At 38.8% G+C, this 22324-nt stretch overlaps 2 pseudogenes; one reads left to right on the top strand and one right to left on the bottom strand.

Moving 5' to 3' along the window:
- LOC110255358 overlaps positions 1-22324 on the bottom strand; it is a 218355-nt pseudogene that overhangs the window by 174255 nt on the left and 21776 nt on the right.
- LOC100523388 lies at positions 10432-11423 on the top strand (annotated as a pseudogene).

The raw sequence follows: 22324 nt of genomic DNA, 5'->3' as shown, positions 1-22324 counted from the left end.
ACACCATCAAACTCCTAGAAGAAAACATAGGCAAAACACTCTCTGACATCAACCTCATGAATATTTTCTCAGGTCAGTCTCTAAAAGCAATAGAAATTAGAGCAAAAATAAACCCATGGGACCTCATCAAACTGAAAAGCTTTGGCACAGCAAAGGAAACCCAAAAGAAAACAAAAAGACAACTTACAGAATGGGAGAAAATCGTTTCAAATGATGCAACTGACAAGGGCTTAATCTCTAGAATATATAAGCAACTTATACAACTCAACAGCAAAAAAACCAATCAATCAATGGAAAAATGGGCAAAAGACCTGAATAGACATTTCTCCAAAGAAGATATACAGATGGCCAGAAACACATGAAAACATGCTCAACATCGCTGATTATAACAGAAATGCAAATCAAAACTACCATGAGATACCACCTCACACCAGTCAGAATGGCCATCATTAATAAATCCACAAATAACAAGTGCTGGAGGGGCTGTGGAGAAAAGGGAACCCTCCTGCACTGCTGGTGGGAATGTCAACTGGTACAGCCACTATGGAGAACAGTCTGGAGATACCTTAGAAATCTATACATAGAACTTCCATATGACCCTGCAATCCCACTCTTGGGCATCTATCCGGACAAAGCTCTACTTAAAAGAGACACATGCACCCGCATGTTCATTGCAGCCCTATTCACAATAGCCAGGACATGGAAACAACCCAAATGTCCATCGACAGAGGATTGGATTCAGAAAAGGTGGTATATATACACAATGGAATACTACTCAGCCATAAAAAAGGATGACATAATGCCATTTGTAGCAACATGGATGGAACTAGAGAATCTCATACTGAGTGAAATGAGCCAGAAAGACAAAGGCAAATACCATATGATATCACTTATAACTGGAATCTAATATCCAGCACAAATGAACATCTCCTCAGAAAAGAAAATCATGGACTTGGAGAAGAAACTTGTGGTTGCCTGATGGGAGGGGGAGGGAGTGGGAGGGATCGGAGCTTGGGCTTATCAGACACAACCTAGAATAGATTACAAGGAGATCCCGCTGAATAGCATTGAGAACTATGTCTAGATACTCATGTTGCAACAGAAGAAAGGGTGGGGGAAAAAACTGTAATTGCAATGTATACATCTAAGGATAACCTGACCCCCTTGCTGTACAGTGGGAAAATAAAAAAAAAAAAAAAGAAATAAGTCAGGTAGGGAAGACAAATACTGTGTGTTATTGCTTATATGTAGAATCTAAAAATAAAACACATAAATGTATATAACAAAACAGCAACAGACTCAGATATAGAGAACAACCATGTATAGTGGGGAGCTGGGAGGGGGAGAGGCAACAAAGCAGTAGGGGAGCAAGGGGCACCAACTACTATGTATAAAATAAATAAGATACAAATATATATTCTACAGCATAGGGAATACAGCAAATATTTTAATTAGAACTGTAAATGGAATTCGATTTATAAACACTGAATCACTATATTGCACATCTAAAACTAGTATCATATTATAAATGAGCTACACTTCAATTAAAAATTAAACTACTGTAAAGCAAAGTGATCCAGTCATACATATGTACATCTTCTTTTTCACACATTATCCTCCATCATGTTCATCACAAGTGACTAGATATAGTTCCCTGTGCTACACAGCAGGATCTCACTGCTGATCCATTCCAAATGCAATAGTTTGCAGCTATTAACCCCAAACTCCCAGTCCAGCCCCCTCTCTCCCCCTCCCTCTTGGCAACCACAAGGCTGTTCTCCAAGTCCATGAGTGTCTTTTCTGTGGAAACATTCCTTTGTGCCTTTATTTAAATTTTTAAAGTAGAATTTAAAAAGAAAACAAGACATTTAAATGACCAACAGGAACACAAAAATATACACACTGATAATCACTGGGGAAATGCAAATCAAAGCCACACTGAGTTATTATCTCAAACCTTTTGGAATAGCTGTCAGGAAGAGAAGAGGTAACAACTGCTGGCAAGAATGTGGAAATAAGGAAATCTTTGTGCACCACTGGTTGAAATGGAAATTGATATTAAAAAAAAACACACCATGAAAAACCAGTATAGAGGTCCCTCAAAAAATTACTCGTAGAACTCTATATGATTCAGAAAGTCTGCTTTTGGACATATAAACAAGGAAAATTAAAAGAGGAATTTGAAGATAAATATACACTCCCACATTTATAGCAGCATTTCTCCACAATACCCAAGAGTGAAAACAAACTAAGTGACAATCAACAGATGCATAGAGCAAAGAACTTGAAATTGATTCTGAACACAATTGGTCAATAGAGAAGTACAAATTAAAGGAGTTAATGTTACGCACATACTAGAAGACTTTTTTTTTTTTTTTTTTTTTTTTGCTTTTTAGGACCACACCTGCAGCATATGGAGGTTCCCAGGTTAGGGGTCAAATCATAGCCACAGCAACACAGGATCTAAACTGTGTCTGTGACCTACACCACAGTTCACAGCAATGCTCAGACCCACTGAGCAAAGTCAGGGATCAAAATGTGTCCTCATGGATACTAGTTAGATTTGCTTGCACTGAGCCATGACAGGAACTCCAGAAGAGTTGTTTTGTTTTTTTTTTTTAACTGACAATACCAAGTGCTAGAAAGGACACAAAGCAAACAGAACTGAATAAAATACTGGTTGGAATGCAAAATGGTGCAGCCATTTGAAAAACAATTTTGCACGTTTTAGGAAACAAATGCTAACCATACACCAGGTGATTACAATCCTAAGATTTTTGTCCAAGAGAAATAAAAACATATCCACACAAAGACTTGCATGGAGATATTCACAGAAGCTTTATTCACAATTGCCAAAAACTAGGAAATGCCTAAAGGTCCATTATTGAATGAACAGGTGAAGAAACGGTGGTATATTCATGCAGTGACTATGTTTGAGAATGCTATAAGACCATCCAGACTTTCTATAACATATCCTCCACAATCTCCAGAACATCATTCAAAGTAGCTGGCACAGAAAAAAGGATATATAGAGCCCAAACTCAAGACAGTAGGTTGGAAAATGGCCTGCTGCCATGTTGAATCAGTATGTGCACAATTCTTGTCACAAGGCTGGCTCAGCTGAGGTGTCAGGAGCAGCCATCTCATAGTGAGAATTCTGGTCTAAGTACCAGGGGCAAGAACTCTGCACCCGGCACCCTATAAACGAGTTAAAATAATGAAGCACAAAGGAAATGGTAGAAAAGGGTTTTCCACACTGAGCCTCCAGCAACTCATCAATTACTGTTTGGGAATCCCTACCTGAGCACCGGGTCCCATGAAAATTTCCAGTCCTTCCAGCTTTGGAAAGGGGTCAGAGAGAAGATGGCAGAGTAGAAGGACTTGAACTCACTTCCTCTCACATAAACACAAAATCACAACTAACTGTTGAACAAACACTGACAAAAAAGACTGGAACTCATCAAGGTAATAGGTTGGAAGCCAACCTCAAGGAAAGGCTGGAAACAAAAGCATAAGTTTTAATCTCAAGAAGCTTGAAAAGGAATGGACTGGGAGCTGGGAGTCAACAGATGCAAACTATTTCCTCTGGAATGGATAAGCAATGAGATCCTGCTGTGTAGCCCTGGGAACTCTATCTAGTCACTTAGGATGGAGCATGATGGAGGATAATGTGAGAAGAAGAATGTATGTATGTATATGTGACTGGGTCACCCTGCTGTGCAGTAGAAAATTGACAGAACATTTGTAAACCAGCTAGAATGGAAAAAATAAAAATCATCTAAAATAAAAAAGAAACATAAATTAAATAGAAAATTTCTCCCATAAAGAAAGAAATGCGTAACTACACTGAAAGGATTAGTAAAAGTAAAACAAAACAAAATGAAACAATAGGAGTAATAATCACTAAAAAGGTAAAATAGCAATTATCCAAATAAGACACACAAAATGGGGCATAACTGTACATTCTGTAGGTATTAAGATGGTTAAAGATAGATAGTATAAAATTTTATATCATTACATTAGATAAATAATGAGAAATAAATATTTTCCAGAAGAACATATTTTTTGAGACTGAAAAACATCCCTGTCATTGTTCAGGCTGGAAAAATGAACACAGAGTAACCTAGAATCAAAGTTAGTAGAAAATGTTGTTTCTTCCAAGTTTGTGCTACATTTCCATGTAAAAATGCCACAGTGATCTAATTTTTCAATAACTACTGCTTTCTTATCAACAACGTACTCAAGCCTAAAATATATTCTTATCTACAGCAGGAGATACTCGATTGCTAAATTACCATTATTTCACGACAGCATTCAGTTTCGGATAAACCACTCCCACAGTCTCACCACAGGAACAGCAACCATTCCATAACTAAACCCACAACCCCTAACTCCTACTCAGCAGCCTTCAGTAAGAATGCAGTCCTTTCAAAAAGCATGAGAGTTCCTACTCGGGTGCAGAGGGTTGAAGATCTAGCAGCAGCTGTAGCATAGGTTTTAAGGCCCCAAGTGTGGTCAATAATAATAATAATAATAATATAATAATAATAACAAAAGCCATGCATCTTCTCTCCAATGCTGAGAGGTGTGTGATGGTCTTTGGAGAGCCCTCCCTTACTACACTGACCCAATAAACTCGAGTATGTTGGACTATAGGTGTGTTTCTGGTGGACTGTTTGCTAATCAAACTTTAACACTGAGCTTTTACATATATATATATAAAATTGTGGGACAAAAAAAATTAGTGAGATTTAAGATAATGAATATGATAGAAGCTTTCCTGAGTGTAGATAAATAAAATACATTTGAGTCAAAGTAAAAAAAGAAAGAAACTAGAGGTTAAATTGTCCGTGGAGATACTCAAATGGTTAGAGGTTGTCCTTGCTGGTGACAAAGGTAGAGATGGAGAGACGATGTGGGATGCAGGAGCGCAAGTCCTCAGGGCATGAGGAATAGCAGGGAGCTCAATGGGGCAGACAGCAGGGGCCGTAGCTGGAATGTCATGAACATCAAAAGTGAAGGATTGGGGACTGAGGAGGAAATAGAATATTTTGCAGAAGGTGACAGGGCTCCTTCCAACTCGGATGAATGCGTCTGGTGAGTGTTGATCAGAGACGACACATCCAGGCACTTTCTCCTATTTGTCTCACGTTTGAAACACATCACTAACTCCAGATACCTTTTCCAGGTAATTATATGCTACCCCACTTAAATCTCATGACCAGCCTATAGATAGGATTATGAACCCTAATTTACAGATCATGAAATTGACTCTCAAAAATATTAAACAATTTTCCTGAACTCAAACACCTAAAACTGAACCTAGATTTCCTGAACAGAAAGGCCACGCTTAGTTTCCTCAAACTATTTAAACAAAGGATCACTTTTTTCCAAGCCCAGTGGATCGATACTTTTTAGAAAGATAATAAAACTAGAATTACAGAAAAGGTTAAATAAGGAAAACTCAAATGCAAAAGCATAAATACAATTTTTAAATTATTGAAGCCAACCGACATTCTCAAAATTCTGTAACAGTGCTTAAGAGCTCCCTCCAATTTCCGTCTTTGCTGCATACCAGACTGATGACAAACACTTTGAGAACCAGCACCCATCCTGGGACACCCTTTGAGTGACAGGGGACTGGGTTTCGTGTCTGCTTCCTGACTCCTGCTACTCCATGGCTTTCCCCACTACCTGATGTCTGCAGTGAAAGGAACTCTTTGTTTACACAGGTAAAATCAGAGCACAGACAACACTGACGCTGGTCCCAAACTCCAGACAACTTTCTAGTCCAAGAACACTTTCTCCAAGTCTCTCGACAAAGTGTCCCTAAGGATCTTTGCAAATACACCTTTTGTTAGAAACTGGACCGTCCACTGAAGCCACTTTAATGAGCCACAAGTCTACAAGCCGTTTCTGTGGAACAAACTCAGGAATCCTCTTCTCACAGGGGAAGCAACAAAAGCCCAGGGGATTGCCCTGTTCTATGAGAGCCTTCCTTCCCTCCCACCACACACAGAGACACCCACCCTCGCCCTGCCTGAAGGTCTGTAACTGGGCTCCTGGAGGAAGGGCGACAGTCAGCATTTCACACTCCCAGAGGTTCAGTGCACAACTACTTGTAAACATAGTGGGAAACATCTGCTCTATTAAGAGCTCTTCAGAATCCACATCAGCAGCTCTGGCTCTGAAAGGTGAGTCCAGTTGTCATGGATCTTCTTTAAATAATTTAAAATCTGACGGCTTCATTGAGAAATTAAAAGGAAACCAAACTCTCTCAACAACTTTCGTTCTTGACCCCTGTGGAACTGCGGCCTCAGCAAGGTTTGCACCACAGAAAGGTCCTCTGGGCCCCGAAACCAGGCTGCCCAGGTGACCCCAGGGAAGGTGGACAGTCTCAGCAGCCAACATCACAGCAAAGCTTGTGTAGCCACAGCCATGAACAGGAAATCAGAAAGCAATGCCTGGTGTTCAGTTTGGATGAGGCACAGAGCCCCGTGTCCCCTGTTGTCATCAAAAGGGACCCACCCCCTGAAGGAAAGGCTGGGGGAGAGTTAGAACCCCTGTGCCAGGTGGGGAGGCAGGAATGGGATGTCGTGATGCAATGCACTAGAAAGAACCAGGGTAACCAGTGGAGAGGAAGGGAGGGACCAGAAGCAGGTGTCATATTGTGCAGTGACCATGAACACCAGACCCCAGAACTGAGACGGCATCAGACACGGTACTCCCTGGCGTCTTTTGGATACTTGAAAAAGCTCCTGGCATATATTGAAAGAAAAATTCTATTATGCATCTCAAAAAATTTCCAATAATTGAAAATCTTTCAGCACTTTATATTCAAGAAAAATACTTTATTAAAATGTTTCTTAGCTCTGATGTGTATGAGTAAACACCTCTGAGTATTTTGTAGATATCATTTCTCTTAATCTCACAACAATGCTGCATTACAAGGACAATTATTCCCATTTTACAATTGGAAAGAACTGGGAGTGAGAGAGATTGAAGGGTCAGGTGTCAATTAAAATACTGACCCCTGGGAGGCCCAGGATCTGCATCTTCTGTCTCTAGACTCCATGATGCTGTGAGCACAGTCTGAAGCCCACAGTGAAGGCAGGGTTGGCCCCACTGAACTCTGCGTGGGTCAGAGGGCAAAGAGCTCATATGCTGCTCAGCACTTGGCCCCATTCCTCAGACCTGAGCCTGTTCAGACGCTGACAAGGAGAATGGTGTGGGATCTGAAAAGCAGGTCACAGGTGGAATGGCCAAAGGATCCATGGGGGCTTACTTTTGGAAAAGGGAAGGCAGTAGGTGTGTGCTGGCTGTAATCAAATATTTCAGTGTTTTGATGTAGAAAGGAGATGCTTTGGGCCACTGAAGTCATGGAGGATCAAGCAGTAACTTAAAAACAGATTTTTTTTTATAATAGAGTGAGTTTGCTAGCATCCATGGCAACAAGCATGCCTGTCACTCAATGAACTTGATGAAGATTAATCAGAGGCCATCCTTTAATTGGCTGTGGGTCCTCAGCTTTTTGTTCGTTATGCCTCTCAGTTCATTCTGTCAAAAAACTAAGCCCCACCACTGGAAATACTAAATGTTTTCTTATTCTGAATTAAGAAAGTTTTTAGCTTCTTAAGAAATTAAGACATTTCGAAGTCATTTGAACTTATATTTACCGCTTATATTAAATGTTTAAATTTTAAGAATTGAGATAATGCTGTTAGCAGAAAATTGTCTTCTATGAAAATTAGAACCAATAACACTAAGTAGGAAATGTTAATGCCATGTTACATGAATCTTAAAAGCACAAGCTGAAGGAAGTTTATATAGGGAGATATGTTTTAAACCTAATTAGGGATGTATTATGAAGCTCCACGATTACCGTACCAGGAAGATGGATATATATTCTATCTAGCATTTCAGTTATGAAGATTATTAAGGCAATTGAGAAATAGTTTATTGATAATACTAAGTGAAAATGTAAATTACAAAATGTAACATATTACATGATAATATATCAATACATTTACATATGCCTTGAAGTTAAAATAAATCAAAATGGATTATAATAATTGTTAAAGTTGATTTTTAGATGTCTCACTTTTAATTATGCACAAAAAATTAAAAGTAAATACATTTGTAAAAATGTATTTGTAAATCTAGAATTTACCTACAGGGATTGAGATTTACCTGAAATTAGTGGAAAGAAAAAGTGTGCGTAAATGGAATTTTCAAATCACGAAAAAAATAATTTAACTTTTTTCACTTTATAATTTTTGAAACAAACATTTTAAAATTATTTTGATACTTCTATTTTCTCATTCTGATCAATATAACTTTGTTTTGTAATTTTTGCTGAAATTTTAGTATGCCCTGAAACTATTGCATTGGATGATAGTAATTTTTGTGTCTTCCCTTAATATTTATCATTAACCTTTCTCAAGCCTGCTTCATAACAGAGGAACTTTGCATTTGTTGCAACAAAATAGCCAAATATGGGGAAAGTATTAATACTTTAATGAAACTGGAACCAAGAGCTCAACCAAACAATGAACATAATTTAGAACTTCAGTTTAGTATTTTCATTATTGCAAACAATGATATTTGTGGATACTTGTAACTTACAGCACAGAATAGGCTTCTTTTGTATTATTCCTTAAAAATACCTAGGAATGTGCCACAGTTTGTAATGTTATACTCCTTGTGTTTTATATAATTTGTGGGATTACAACAGTTCCAATGGTTAAAAGCTGTAAATAGTCTTATGCCCCAAAATTAGTGGGTGATTAAATTAAGATCTGGTCACTCCATGCATTAGCAGGCAGATCTCAAAAACTATGTTGGTAAGGAATTGTTATGTGCTAAAAAATTTTATATTGAAATGCACATTAAAAATAGCAGCATTAAATTTTATCTGCAATGTTATAAAAGTTACGATACACACCAATTTTAAAATTCCCGAAATAAATCACCAAATTTATGTTGACTTGTATGGTAGTTGTCAGATTAGAGAGGGATGTTTCTTTTGAATTTTCAAGTGATTTTTCAGAAACATGATGATAGGACTTTCATTTAGAAACAGCACAAGCCGTCATTTTACTGCTACTGCTCTGACAGACCTTCTATACAGTAATGATATAGTCAGTGTCTTCTTACACAATCTGGTTTTTCTGGACAGGAGACCTAATTATATTCACCTCGTTCCCCACAGAATATTCATTGCACTAATCATACATTTACTCATTTAACTAGTTTTTTCAGCACATTCATCCCCAAGCACTAGTTATTTGTGGTAAAGGAATAAAACACACCATTGTTAAGGAGAATATATATAATTTGGGAAAAATGAAAAGTGATCTTGCATAAAACATCAGAAACCATTGCCCAATGTGGACAATGGCAATCTAGACATCGTCAAAGCATAATGTCAACACAAAGGAAAGTTATGTGATTAACCCAGAAGGCAGAGCAGGCTTTGGAGAGAAATTAACGTAAAGGATGAGTGGAGGTCACCTAGGGTGGTGATGGTGGGAGGCTGGGGCCAGAAAGAGCAGAGTGCAGGGTGTGGACTCTAAATGGCTCGGGAAGGCTGGGTCAGTGCAGGGGTAGGATGGGAATACCCAAGCGACAAGCAAAGAGTCACACGCAGGAGGGACCTCAGAATGTGTACACTGTGCTGTGCTCCAGAGGTTGGGGTTCATCCTGCAGGCTGGAGAAAGTGCTGAAAGAAATAAAGAATCCTTGGGCATCACCAGCTCTTTGCTTTGGCAAGAGATCAGTTTGGTGGATGTGAGTGATAAGGACACAAGAATGAAGGGAGGGAGACAAACAGATAAAGAAAATAAAGAGGAAAAATGACCAGGATCTCAACCAAAGTAGGGCACTAGCAATAGAGATGAATAAATAAAATTGGGAGGTAAACTGTAGGTAGTATCAATAGGATTTTATTGGATGTGGTACAATGGGAGGAAGGCTAGGATCACTCCCATGTTTCAGACATGAGTGTTGGGGTGGATTTGGTGTCACCCCACAGACACAGCACATAGGCAGAGTGGTCCAAGGAAAGGATGGTTTGGTATGAGAGGCTGAATCTGAGCTATCTGTGGGATTTCCACCTGGAAACCCAAGAGTAAAAGGGAAACAATAAACATGGACCTTGGGAGAGAGATTGGCCTAGAAGTCAAGTTTGGACAGGTGTTTTAAAATAAATATTACAGGGTGAAAACAATATAATAGAGGTCAAGGAGAGAGAGGGTGAACCATTCTTCTTTTAAGGAAAAAGGAAAGACACATACATAGAAAAAAAATCACCTACTGTAACATGTTTACAGGCTGGGCAGAAGAAGAAATTACTGCGAATGAGTCTGCAGAATAAGCAAAGAAAACTGGGAAAGTGTAGAATGAAAATATAAATAAACATTCCCATTTTCCTCAACAGGACTAATTCCCAGGAGAGATGGAGCTGGAAACCACAGCAGTGTGACAGAGTTCATCCTTTTGGGGCTCACGGAGGATCCTGTGCTTGGTGTCATCTGCTTTGTGATATTTCTAGGCATCTATGTTGTCACCTTAGTAGGCAATAGCAGCATCATTGCTTTGATAAGAAGCTGTGCCCAGCTTCACACGCCCATGTACCTCTTCTCAGGCATTTGGCTTTTGTAGACATGGGGTACTCCACATCAGTCACACCTGTGATGCTTACAGGATTCTGTAGACAAGGAGTGGCCATCACCACTGCTGGCTGTGAGGCCCAGCTCTGTTCTGTGGTCCTGTTCGGGACAGCTGAGTGCTTCCTATTGGCCGCCATGGCCTATGACCGCTATGTGGCCATCAGCTTGCCCCTGCTCTACTCCACCCACATGTCCCCAAGAGTCTGTGTCCTCTTACTGGGGGCTTCCTATCTGGGTGGGTGTGTGAATGCTTGGACATTTGCTAGTTGCTTGTTGAGTCTGTCTTTCTGTGGACCAGATCAGATAGACCACTTTTTCTGTGATTTCTCCCCTTTGGTGAAACTTTCCTGCTCAGATGTCTCTGTTCTTGAAATTATCCCTTCCATCTCCTCTGGGTCCATCATCGTGGTCACAGTGATTGTCATAGGTCTCTCTTACATCTGCATCCTCATCACCGTCCTGAAGATGCCCTCCACTGAAGGAAGACACAAGGCCTTCTCCACCTGCACCTCCCACCTCACTGCGGTCACTCTGTACTATGGAACCATCACCTTCATTTACGTGATGCCCAAGTCCAGCTACTCCACTGGCCAGAACAAGGTGGTGTCTGTGTTCTACACGGTGGTGGTCCCCATGCTGAACCCCCTCATCTACAGCCTCCGGAACAGAGATGTAAAGGAGGCCCTGAGGAAGGCCACTGTTAGGATATATTATTAGGTTCCATTTTTAGCCTTTCACATATCCTATAAAGTCTTTTGGTTTTGGTTTTTCTTTTTACCATTATCACACTTAAGACAACAAATGCTGCCTCATGGATTGCTTGAATTGAAGTCAGAATATTTCTAATCATTGCTTTTATACACTTGTAAACCAATCGGGAGATACTTTCAAATCAGTAATAAAGATAGTAATAATTTTCACCATTATATTAACATTTGCAGGTGCCTAGGACTGTTTACTTTAGCAAATAATACTTTATGCTTACTATGTTCCAGATCCCATGCTAAGCACTTTGTTATATTAACAGGTTCATTTCTCACAAAAACCCTGTGAAGTAGTACTATTATTTCTACTTTACAAATGAATCACCTGGGGTCACAGAGACATGTAGATATCCAAAATCATGCAGCTAGGAAGTTGTGGGACCAAGGTCTGAATCCAGAAATCTGGGTCCAAACCACTATGCCTCTTCTTTTAGTTTTCACAGCAAATTAATGATGCCGGTATTTTCATTTACTTCAATTGACAGAGGAAACCACCAATCTTAGAGAGATTCTGGAGGGCTGTGGCCTCAAGTGCTCTGAATCCAAGCACTTGATCTACACTGTAACACACAATCAGTCCAGTGACTTCAGCACCATTACCGCACTACAGGGGTTTTGAGCAGGGGAAGCAAGCCTAAGCTGTTCTTTGAATCAGTCTGGGTTGTGAAGCATCCAAAACAAGGATGAGAATGGGAAAACTGGATTGATTTCCATCTACAGGAAATCAGGTATGGATACCACAATCACATGAATTGCCTAAAATTATATCCAAATTTAAACACATGTTAAAAAAAATACTCCTTTTTGGTGAAATGTCATCTTCCTTATTTGTAGGGATTAAAAAGTGTATCTTCAGTTATTGTATTTTGCATCTTTTCTTGTTTAAGTTTTATATCTTGTATCTCTTTGCTCAGTGTTTCCTGTAAATTATCCATCTTTGTCTTCAGTTTATTTCCAATGTCTTGCATCATCTTCTGCATCAACAGTCTAAAGTCTTTTGCCTGGAGGCTGAGAATCTCCTGATCAGTTAGCTGATTTCTGGGGTTTTTCTTTCTCCTCATAGTTTTAGAAGTCCTAGCCACAGCAATCAGACAAGTTCTCTGTCTTTTCATTTTTATAGGTTTTTGATGTGGTGGCCTTTTTACAGATAATAGAGCTGTAGCCTCTCTTACTTCTGGTGTCTATACAATAACTGAAATAAAAAATTCACTAGAAGCAGCTAACAGCAGAAAACAGGAGGCAGAAGAACAAATAAAGATGGCAGACAGATTAGTGGAAATTACAGATGCAGAACAGAAAAGAGAAAAAGATTGAAAACAAATGAAGAGAGTCTCAGAGAACTCTGGGACAATGTTAAACGGACAAACATCTATATTATAGGGGTGCCAGAAGGAGAAGAGAGAGAGAAGGGACAGAAAAAATATTCCAAGCAATAATAGCCAAAAACTTCCCTAATGTCAGAAAGGAACCACTCACTCAAATCCAGAAAATGCAACAAGTACCATATCAAATAAACCCAAGAAGGAATACCCTGAGACACATATTAATCAAAGTGACCAAAATTAAAGACAAAGAGAAAATATTGAAAGCAGCTAGGGAAAAGAAACAAATAACATACATGGGAAACCCAATAAGGTTATTGCAGATTTTTCAGAAGAAACTCTGCAGGCCAGAAGGGAGTGGCATGATATACTTAACATGATGAAAGGAAAAAACCTCCAACCAAGATTTCTTTACCCAGAAAGACTCTCATTCAGATGTGAAAGAGACATCAAAAGCTTCACAGAGAAGAAAAAGCTAAGAGAATTCAGCAACACTAAACCAGCTTTACAACAAATACTAAAGGAACTTCTCTAGGAAGAAAGGGAATGTGTATGTGTGTATGTGTATATGTGTATATATATGTATGTGTGTGTGTTTATATATATATATAAAACTGGATCACTTTGCTGTATAGCAGGAATTGGCAAAACTATAAATCAACTATACTTTTTTTTTTTAATTTTAGGGCTGAACTGGCAGCATATGGAGATTCCCAGGCCAGGGGTTGAATCAGAGCTGCAGCTGCCAGCCTAACCACCACCACAGCCACCCCAGATATGAGCCATGTCTGCAACCTACATCACAGTTCCCAGCAAGGCCAGAGCCTTAACCCACTGAGTGAGGCCAAGGATCGAACTTGTGACCTCATGGTTTCTAGTCACATTTGTTTCTACTGAGCAATGACAGGAACTCCTCATTTTATTTCTGATAAAAACCCTTCAGAAAGTGGGCATAACGGGAACTACCTCAACATCATAAAGGCCATATATGACAAACCCACAGTGAACATCATTCTCAATGGTGAAAAGCTGAAAGAATTCCACTGAGATCAGGAACAAGACAAGGATGTCCACTCTCGCCACTACTCTTCAACATAGTTTTGGAAGTCCTAGCCACAGCAATCAGAGAAGTAAAAGAAATAAAAGGAATCCAAATTGGAAAGGAAGAAGTAAAACTACCCCTATTTGCAGATGACATGATGCTATACCTAGAGAATCCTAAAGACTACCAGAAAACTGTTAGAGCTCATCCATGAATTTGGCAAAGTCGCAGGGTGCAAAATCAAGAGACAGAAATCAATGGCATTTCTATATACTAACAATGAAAGAGCAGAAAAGAAAATTAGGGACGTAATCCCATTTACCATCGAATCCAAAAGAATAAAATACCCAGGAGTAAACCTACCTAAAGAAACAAAAGACCTATACTCTAAAAACTACAAGCCACTGATGAAAGAAATCAAAGATGACACAAATAGATGGAAAGATATACCATACTCGTGGATTGGAAGAGTTAATATTATCAAAATGACTATGCTACCTAAGGCAATCAACAGATTCAATGCAATCCCTATCAAATTACCAAGGACATTTTTCACAGAACTTGAACAAAATATTTTAAAGTTTGTTTGGAAGCACAAAAGACCCACAATAGCCAAAGACATCCTGAAAAAGAAAAATGGAGCTGGAGGAATCAGGCTCCTGACTCAGACTATACTACAAAGCAACAGTCATCAAAACCGCATGGTACTGGCACAAAAACAGAAATCTAGATCAGTGGAACAGGATAGAAAGCCCAGAATTAAACCCACATACCTACAGCCACTCATCTATGACAAAGGAGACAAGAATATACAATGGAGAAAGGACAGCTTGTTCAATAAGTGGTGCTCAGAAAACTGGACAGCCACATGAAAAAGAATGAAATTAGAACACTCCCTAACACCATACACAAAAATAAACTCCAAAAGGATTAAAGACCTATATATAAGACCAGACACTATAAACTCTTAGAGGAAAACATAGGCCAAACACTCTCTGACATAAACAACAGCAACATCTTCTCAGATCCACTTATCAGGGTATTGACAACAAAAACAAAAATAAACAAATGGGACCTACTCAAACTTCAAAGTTTCTGCACAGCAAAGGAAACCCCAAACAACACAAAAAGGCAACCCACAGAATGGGAGAAATCTTTGCAAGTGAATCAACTGACAAGGGATTCATCTCTGAAATTTATAAACACCTTCTGCAACTCCATACCAAAAAAACAAACAACCCCATCCAAAAATGGGCAGAAGATCTAAACAGACAGTTCTCCAAAGAAGACATACAGATGGCCAAGAAAAGATGGTCAACATCACTCATTATTAGAGAAATGCAAATCAAAACCACTAGGAGGTACCACCTGACACCAGCCAGAAGGGCCATCATCCGAAAGTCTACAAACAATAAGTGCTAGAGAGGGTGTGGAGAAAAAGGAACACTAGTACACTGTTGGTGGAACTGTTAAATGGTGCAACCACTGTGGAAAGCAGTATGGAGATGCCTCAGAAAACTCAACATAGAACTCCTATTTGATCCAGCAATAATCCCACTCCTGGGCATCTATCCAGAGAAAACCACAACTCACAAAGACACATGTACTCCAATGTTCATTGCAGCACTCTTTGCAATAGCCAAGACATGGAACAACCTAAATGTCCATCGACAGAGGAGTGGCTCAATAAGATGTGGTCAATATACACAATGGAATATTACTCAGCCATTAAAAAGAACGAAATACCAGCATTTTTTGCAACATGGATGGACCTAGAAACTATCATGCGAAGTGAAGTCAGCCATACAATGAGACACCAATAGCAAATGCATTCACTGACATGTTGAATCTGAAAAAAGGACAGACTGAACTTCTTTGCAGAACAGATGCTGACTCACAGACATTGAAAAACTTATGGTCTCCAGAGGAGACAGTTTGGGGGGGTAGGGGATGTGCTTGGCTGTGGGATGGAAATCCTGTGAAATCAGATTGTTTGATCATTATACAACTACAGATGTGATAAATTCATTTGAGTAATAAAAATAAATAAATAAGTATATCTTTTAATTCTAAGCATTATAAATGTGTTAACACAACCATAGTTCCATATCTAGATTTATAAAAAATACCCATAAAAAATTATAAATGTTGTCAAATATTATGCTAAATGTATTTCTTGCATAATAATATACCCTTTTTTATGTCATCACCATAGACTGGAACTGTGAGGAGAGATTTTTATGGAGTTCAGGAACTCCTAATTCATCCAAAATACTGAGGCAATTGTTCTAAAAGCAAGACATTTTTTTTTTATTTTCCACTGTACAGCATGGGGACTAAGTTACACATACATGTATACATATTTTTCCTCCAATTGTCGTGTTGTGATGTAGGTATCTACACATAGCTCTCAATGCTACAGAGCAGGATCTCATTGTAAATCCATTCCAAGAGCAATAGATTGCAGCTGTTAACCCCAAGCTCCTGATCCCTCCCACTCCCTCCCTCTCCCCCTGGGGAGCCACAAGTCTATTCTCTAAGTCTATGATTTTCTTTTCTGTGGAAACGTTCATTTGTGCTGTATATTAGATTCCAGTTATAAGTGATATCATATGGTATTTGTCTTTCTCTTTCTGACTTATTTCACTCAGTATGAGAGTCTCTAGTTCCATCCATGTTGCTGTAAATGGCATTATGTTGTTGTTTTTTATGGCTGAGTAGTATTCTATCGTGTATATATACCACATCTTCCTAATCCAATCATCTCTTGATGGACATTTGGGTTGTTTCCATGTCTTGGCTATTGTGAATAGTGCTGCAATGAACATGCAGGTGCATGAAGACTTTTTTTTTTTAACAGTAATGTGTATATGTTATTTCCACCATCCCACTTCTTCCCTTCCCCCAGTGGTTTCAACTATGGTAACCACAAGATTGGTTTTGTAACTTGTGAGTTTGTTTCTGTTTTTTAAATGTTATTTTGTATCATAAAATAGGTGATTAATGAGAACTTACTGTATAGCACAGGAAAATCTATTCAATAGTTTGTAATAACCTATATGGAAAAAAAGAATGGATAAATTTGTATGTATAACTTTGCTGTACACCTGAAACTAATATGACATTGCAAATCAACTATATTCCAATAACATTAAATTTAAAGAATTTAAAAAATAATAAAAAAATTTAAATAAAAGCAAGACTTAGATCATAAAAATCCTTGTCTCAGCATAATGGAGTGAGAGAAGTGAAGCATGGAAAACACAATTTAAAAACCAACAAAAAATATTTATAATATACTACATGAAAATATAGAATATATATATAACATTACTGCAAATTTTAAGTGGAATATATATAAAAATTACTTAAATGCAACAAAGATAATTTAATACACAAGAAAAGATTAAATAATGGGTCATGGAACCCATTATTCTCCACTTACAACATCATTTACAAAAATGTGTGGTGTTCTGCCCCTGTACCAACCAATTGGAAAATATATCCTAAATATCTGAACATCAACTTGATGCTCTCTTTTAATTCAACTGGGACACTAACTGCATGGAGGTAGTGTCAGGCTTCACAGGTTTAAAGGCTCAGTTCCTACAGGCTACCCTCACTTCAGACACAACTACAAGTAGTGGCTCCCCAGGGGACCCACACTTCTGTCCAACGTGGCTACAAAGTCAGGGCTTCCCACAACCATCTCCCGGTTTGATAATTTGCTGGCATGGCTCACAGAAAAGCTTACTAGTTTATCACAAAAGATGTTATGAAAGACAAAGTAGCAGCCAGATGCAGAGATAAATAGCACAGGTCTGGGAGTGTCCCCAGCATACAGACTTCTATGACCATAAAATTGGCGAGCACTGCCCTCCCGATATGTGAATCTGTTCACCTAAACAGAAGCCCTCCATCCAAAGCTTAGGATTTTTGTGGAGGCTACAGGGTCAATATTAAGTCTGTTTCCAGCCCCTCTATCCTCTCTGAAGAACAGGAGGTGGAAGTAAATTTACACACTTGTATCACAGTTTGGTCTTTTTGGTGCACAGACCCCAACCTAAAGCTATCCTGGATCCTACTAAGAGTTGCCTCATTAGAGCTAAGCACACTGCTATCACTCATGAAATTCCAAAGGATTCAAGACCCCTGTGTCAGGAACCAGGTTTGTAAACCAATTATAACAAAAGATGCTCCTGGAGTCCCCATCACTCAGGAAATCAAAGGTTTAGGAGCCCTGGGTCAGGAACTGGATGCAGAGACCGGAGATTTATTTCTATTGTATAAAAGTTCGCCAGCCAGCGTGTGGCTATGGCCCCCTCACAGCAAAATGATTGTAAAAGCATGGCAATACTGGCACATTACTAGAATCCTACTCCATCATAAGTAATTACCCAGTCCATCATCATATCATATGAAATTGTCCTCCAGGATGAGGCTACTCAGGCTTGCAGGCTCCATTTGACCTTGTCAGGTTCTAAAGCATGAGTGGTCTCAACAACATATGACCTTACACTTGCAGGAAAATGATACCATTGAGCTAAGAGACAGTATTATCACTTGCTTTGAGCCTCTTTCCAGGTGTTAATCTAATATTGAATTTATGGTAAATAGCACTTCTTACTGTCCTGTAAAAATTCCAGGTGCATCCTGACTCCCACGACTTCCTGGAACTTAGTTCTGTAATCTCTAAATTCCTGAATACAAGACTTGTTTCCCTCTGAATACATTGCCCCATATCTCAGAGGTCAAAGTGTTCATGGATCATCTGTCTGTTTTTACTTCAGATATATCTGAGCTTTGCTAATTGGGAATTAATGTGACAAATAATAATTTCTAGATCTGTTAAGACTTACGTATATTTTTGGCATGTTTATGAGTAATTCAGGGAGAAGGTGGGGCAGGGGCCTCAAACATTGAAAATTTCCTGCCATTATGACCTCAAAGTCAACAGGAATATTTGATCATGGCCTTTAAATAACACATAGATGTGAGCTAGTCATTCATGCACTCATTTTTTGAGCCTTTACTATATTCTAGGCACAGAGTAAGCCATGAAGATAAATGAAAGACAGTTTTCATGCAGTTTCAATTTAGTAGTGGAGACACTTGGGAATACATAAATACCATAAATACAGAACATGGTAAGTGATACGTAAGAGGTAAGTCAGTTGGGTTGATACAGCCTAGAAGTGGTAGCTGTGACGGTGTGGGTGGTGTTTCCTCAGAGAGAGTAACAAAAAAGACCTCTGGGAGGAGGTGCTATTTGAGTAGCAAGCTGTCAGATGACAACAACCCATTGATATGGAGGTTGGTTTCAGAGGCAGGGTGGAAAAAAGCTAGACAAAAACCACCAGTACAAAGACTCTGATAACCTCAAGAAATAAAGAGGCCATGGTAAACCAGGAGGGGGGTTTGCAAAAGTGTTAGGTCATGGTGAGCTTCCTCAGCCATGGAAAAGCGTTCGAGTTGTAGGCAAAAGGAATGGAAGTCAATAAATTTCTAATAGTACGGATTTTGTGTGAATATGTTTTTAAAGATCACTGTGGTTACCAGGGGAAATTTATTCTAAGAGGGGAGAGTGGGAGCAGGGGGACCCATGAGGTTAAGCGTCAGGATCTGAGGTGATGGTACACTGGGCTAGGGCGGTTGCAGTGTAGTTCAAGGGAAATTCACCTACTCAAGACAAAGTTTACGTAAAGGACCAAAAAGAACTTGCTGATGGAGTAGTTGGGGACATTAAAAATAAAAAAAAAAGTTGAGATCTCTGAAATTTGGGGGCTTAGATTACTCAGTGAATGTGGGTGGGACGTCATGTTTTACCTGAAGAAAAGTGATGTGCCAGTTACCTATGGCCACAGAGCAAGTCACCCAAAAGAGTTTTCTTATGTAATATTATTTTGTGTGCCAGAAATTCTGGCCTCATTTGTCTTGGCATTTCTTCAACGTCTGACCCCTTCACATCTATCAGACACTACTGATACGGGGGTAGAAATTTTGCAGTAAATACTTCTGTTCTTAAGGAAGGAATGCAGGGGTCATGCAACAATAAGTGTTGGTGAGGGTGTGAAGAAACTGGAACCCTCATGCGAGAATGCTCAGGATGTAACATGGTACTACCACTTTGGGAAATCTACCTCTTGGGATTCAACTGGGTGGCCATGGTGGCAGTTTGTCCTGGGAAAACAACAGGCGATATCTAGCACCAGTGGTCAATGGGCTTTTCTAACTTTTCTCTTATTTTATGATATATGTATGTATTCTTTAACTTACATGAAAATATAAATTACTTTTAAATATAAAAATCAAGTCCTAAAACTGAATCTTGTAACAGAAGCAGGAAGAATATTAACACATCGACTGCCATCATTCCAATGGGATTACACACAACATTTAAGTAGCATCAGAAATGGCAGTGATATTGGGAGGTACTATGCACAAAAGACATTTCTATAGTGTAGTTCGGGCACTTTCTTTGGCTGAAAAGTCCAAGAAAAGAGATATCCTACCATAATTTCTTTCCAGTTAGGTAACTGGAAGTTCTACCCTCAGTTTCCAACACAGATGATATGTTCATTTTAAGCACTTACTATTCAATATTTCTTACAACACATTACAAAAAGATTTACTCAGAATTCACTATCAGAAAAGGGGAAATGCTGTAATTAATTCACATGCTCAAATCCATAGAAACATTTATGTTGTTTGTGTGTCTAGGTGAGAAGATACAGTGTGTGCTGTAGTCACATCTCAGCTGGTGTCTAATAGGGTCCCGTGTCGTGTTGGAGTTCTTTAAAAACCTTGTGTACCATTGTCACCATCTTCTGCATATTTCTAAAGACAGCTTTTTCTAAAAAAGTAGAAAAGACTGGGAAGAAAGTAGATAAAGCTACGAGGACCTAGAAATGTTCATCTATTTGAAAAAATGTAAGTAATAAAGTTCATAAAGATGAATAAATCAAAGGAAAATCTTGTCTACGTCCATACGCCAGCTCTTGAGCCTATTATTCCTTATGGATGAAGAAGAGGAGCCGAATCTTCAACAGAATTTTATACCTTTGAAAAAGTTATTTCTGTTGCAAGGACAATAAGAGGACAGACAAGAGCATCACATTAAAATATAATTTCAAGAGCAATATTAGTTATCAAGGGCTGTATAGTTGCAAGCAAAAGAAATGAAAATAGGTCTCCATTTTGAGGTTTTTTTGGGTAATTGTTAGTCTAATTGCTCCTCTGTGGCTTACATGTTAGTTCCTAGCTATCCAGTTTCAGATTTTTGAGTACCAAGGAGAAAATATGGCCCACCCACTGAACTCACACATGAAGAAACCTTAGGCACCTATCCTTTCACTCTTTGACAGGGACTGCATTGAATCTGTAGATTGCCTCGGGTAGTAGAGTCTTTTTGACAATATTGATTCTTCCAATCCAAGAGCATGGTATGTCTTTCCATCTGTTTGTGTCCTCTTTGATTTCTTTCATCAGTGTCTTATAGTTCTCAGAGTACAGGACTTTTGTCTCTGTGGGTAGGTTTATTCCTAAGTATTTTATTCTTTTTGACACAATTGCAGGTGGGATTTTTCCCCTAATTTCTCTTTCTGGTCTTTCATTGTTAATATATAGAAATGCAGTCAATTTCTGTGTATTAATTTTGTGTCCTGTGACTTTGCCAAATTCATGGATGAGCTCTAACAGTTTTCTGGTAGCATCTTTAGGATTTTCTAGGTATAGTGTCATGTCATCTGCAAATAGTGATTGATTACTTCTTCCTTTCCAACTTGTATTCCTTTTATTTCTTTTTCTTCTCTGATTGCCATGGTTAGAACTTCCAAAACTATGTTGGGAATAGTAGTAGAGAGAGCAGACATCCTTGTCTTCCTCCTCATCTCAGAGGGAGTTTTTTTCAGCTTTTCACCATTGAGAATGATGTTAGCTGTGGGTTTGCCATATACAGCCTTTGGCATGCTGAGCTAGGTTCCCTCTATGCCCGCTCTCTGAGGGATTTTTATCAGCAATACAGTACCACTAACTATAGTCGTCAAGCTGTACCTTACGCCCCCAGGACTTACTTTATAACTGGAAGTTTGTACATTTTGACTGCCATCTTGCCATCCCACCCTTATCTCTGGCCAGTCTGTTTTCTGTATCTATGAGCTCAGCATTTCATTTGTTTATTTTAGATTCCACAGAGTGAGATCATACAGTGTTTATATTTCTTTAACTTTTCTCTTAGCATGATGTCCTCGAGGTCTATTCATGTTGTCTCGAATGACAAAATCTCCTTTTTTTGGTTGAGTGACTGAATAATAATTCCACTGTTTATATTTACCACAACTTCTTTATCCCGTCATCCGTTAACAGACCATTAGCTTTTTTCCATGTCTTGGCTATTAAAAATAAGACCACAGTGAACATGGGTACGCGGACATCTTGTTGAGTTAGTGTTTTATTTTCTTAGGTTAAATATCCAGAAATAAAGTTTCTGGATCATATGTTAATTGTATTTTAAATTTTTGAGGAAAT

This window comes from Sus scrofa, chromosome 9 (assembly GCF_000003025.6).
Source record: "Sus scrofa isolate TJ Tabasco breed Duroc chromosome 9, Sscrofa11.1, whole genome shotgun sequence".
Classification (NCBI taxonomy): domain Eukaryota; kingdom Metazoa; phylum Chordata; class Mammalia; order Artiodactyla; family Suidae; genus Sus; species Sus scrofa.
Note: the sequence above shows the minus strand (reverse complement) of the source record. Positions and strands in the feature narration are given on the sequence as shown.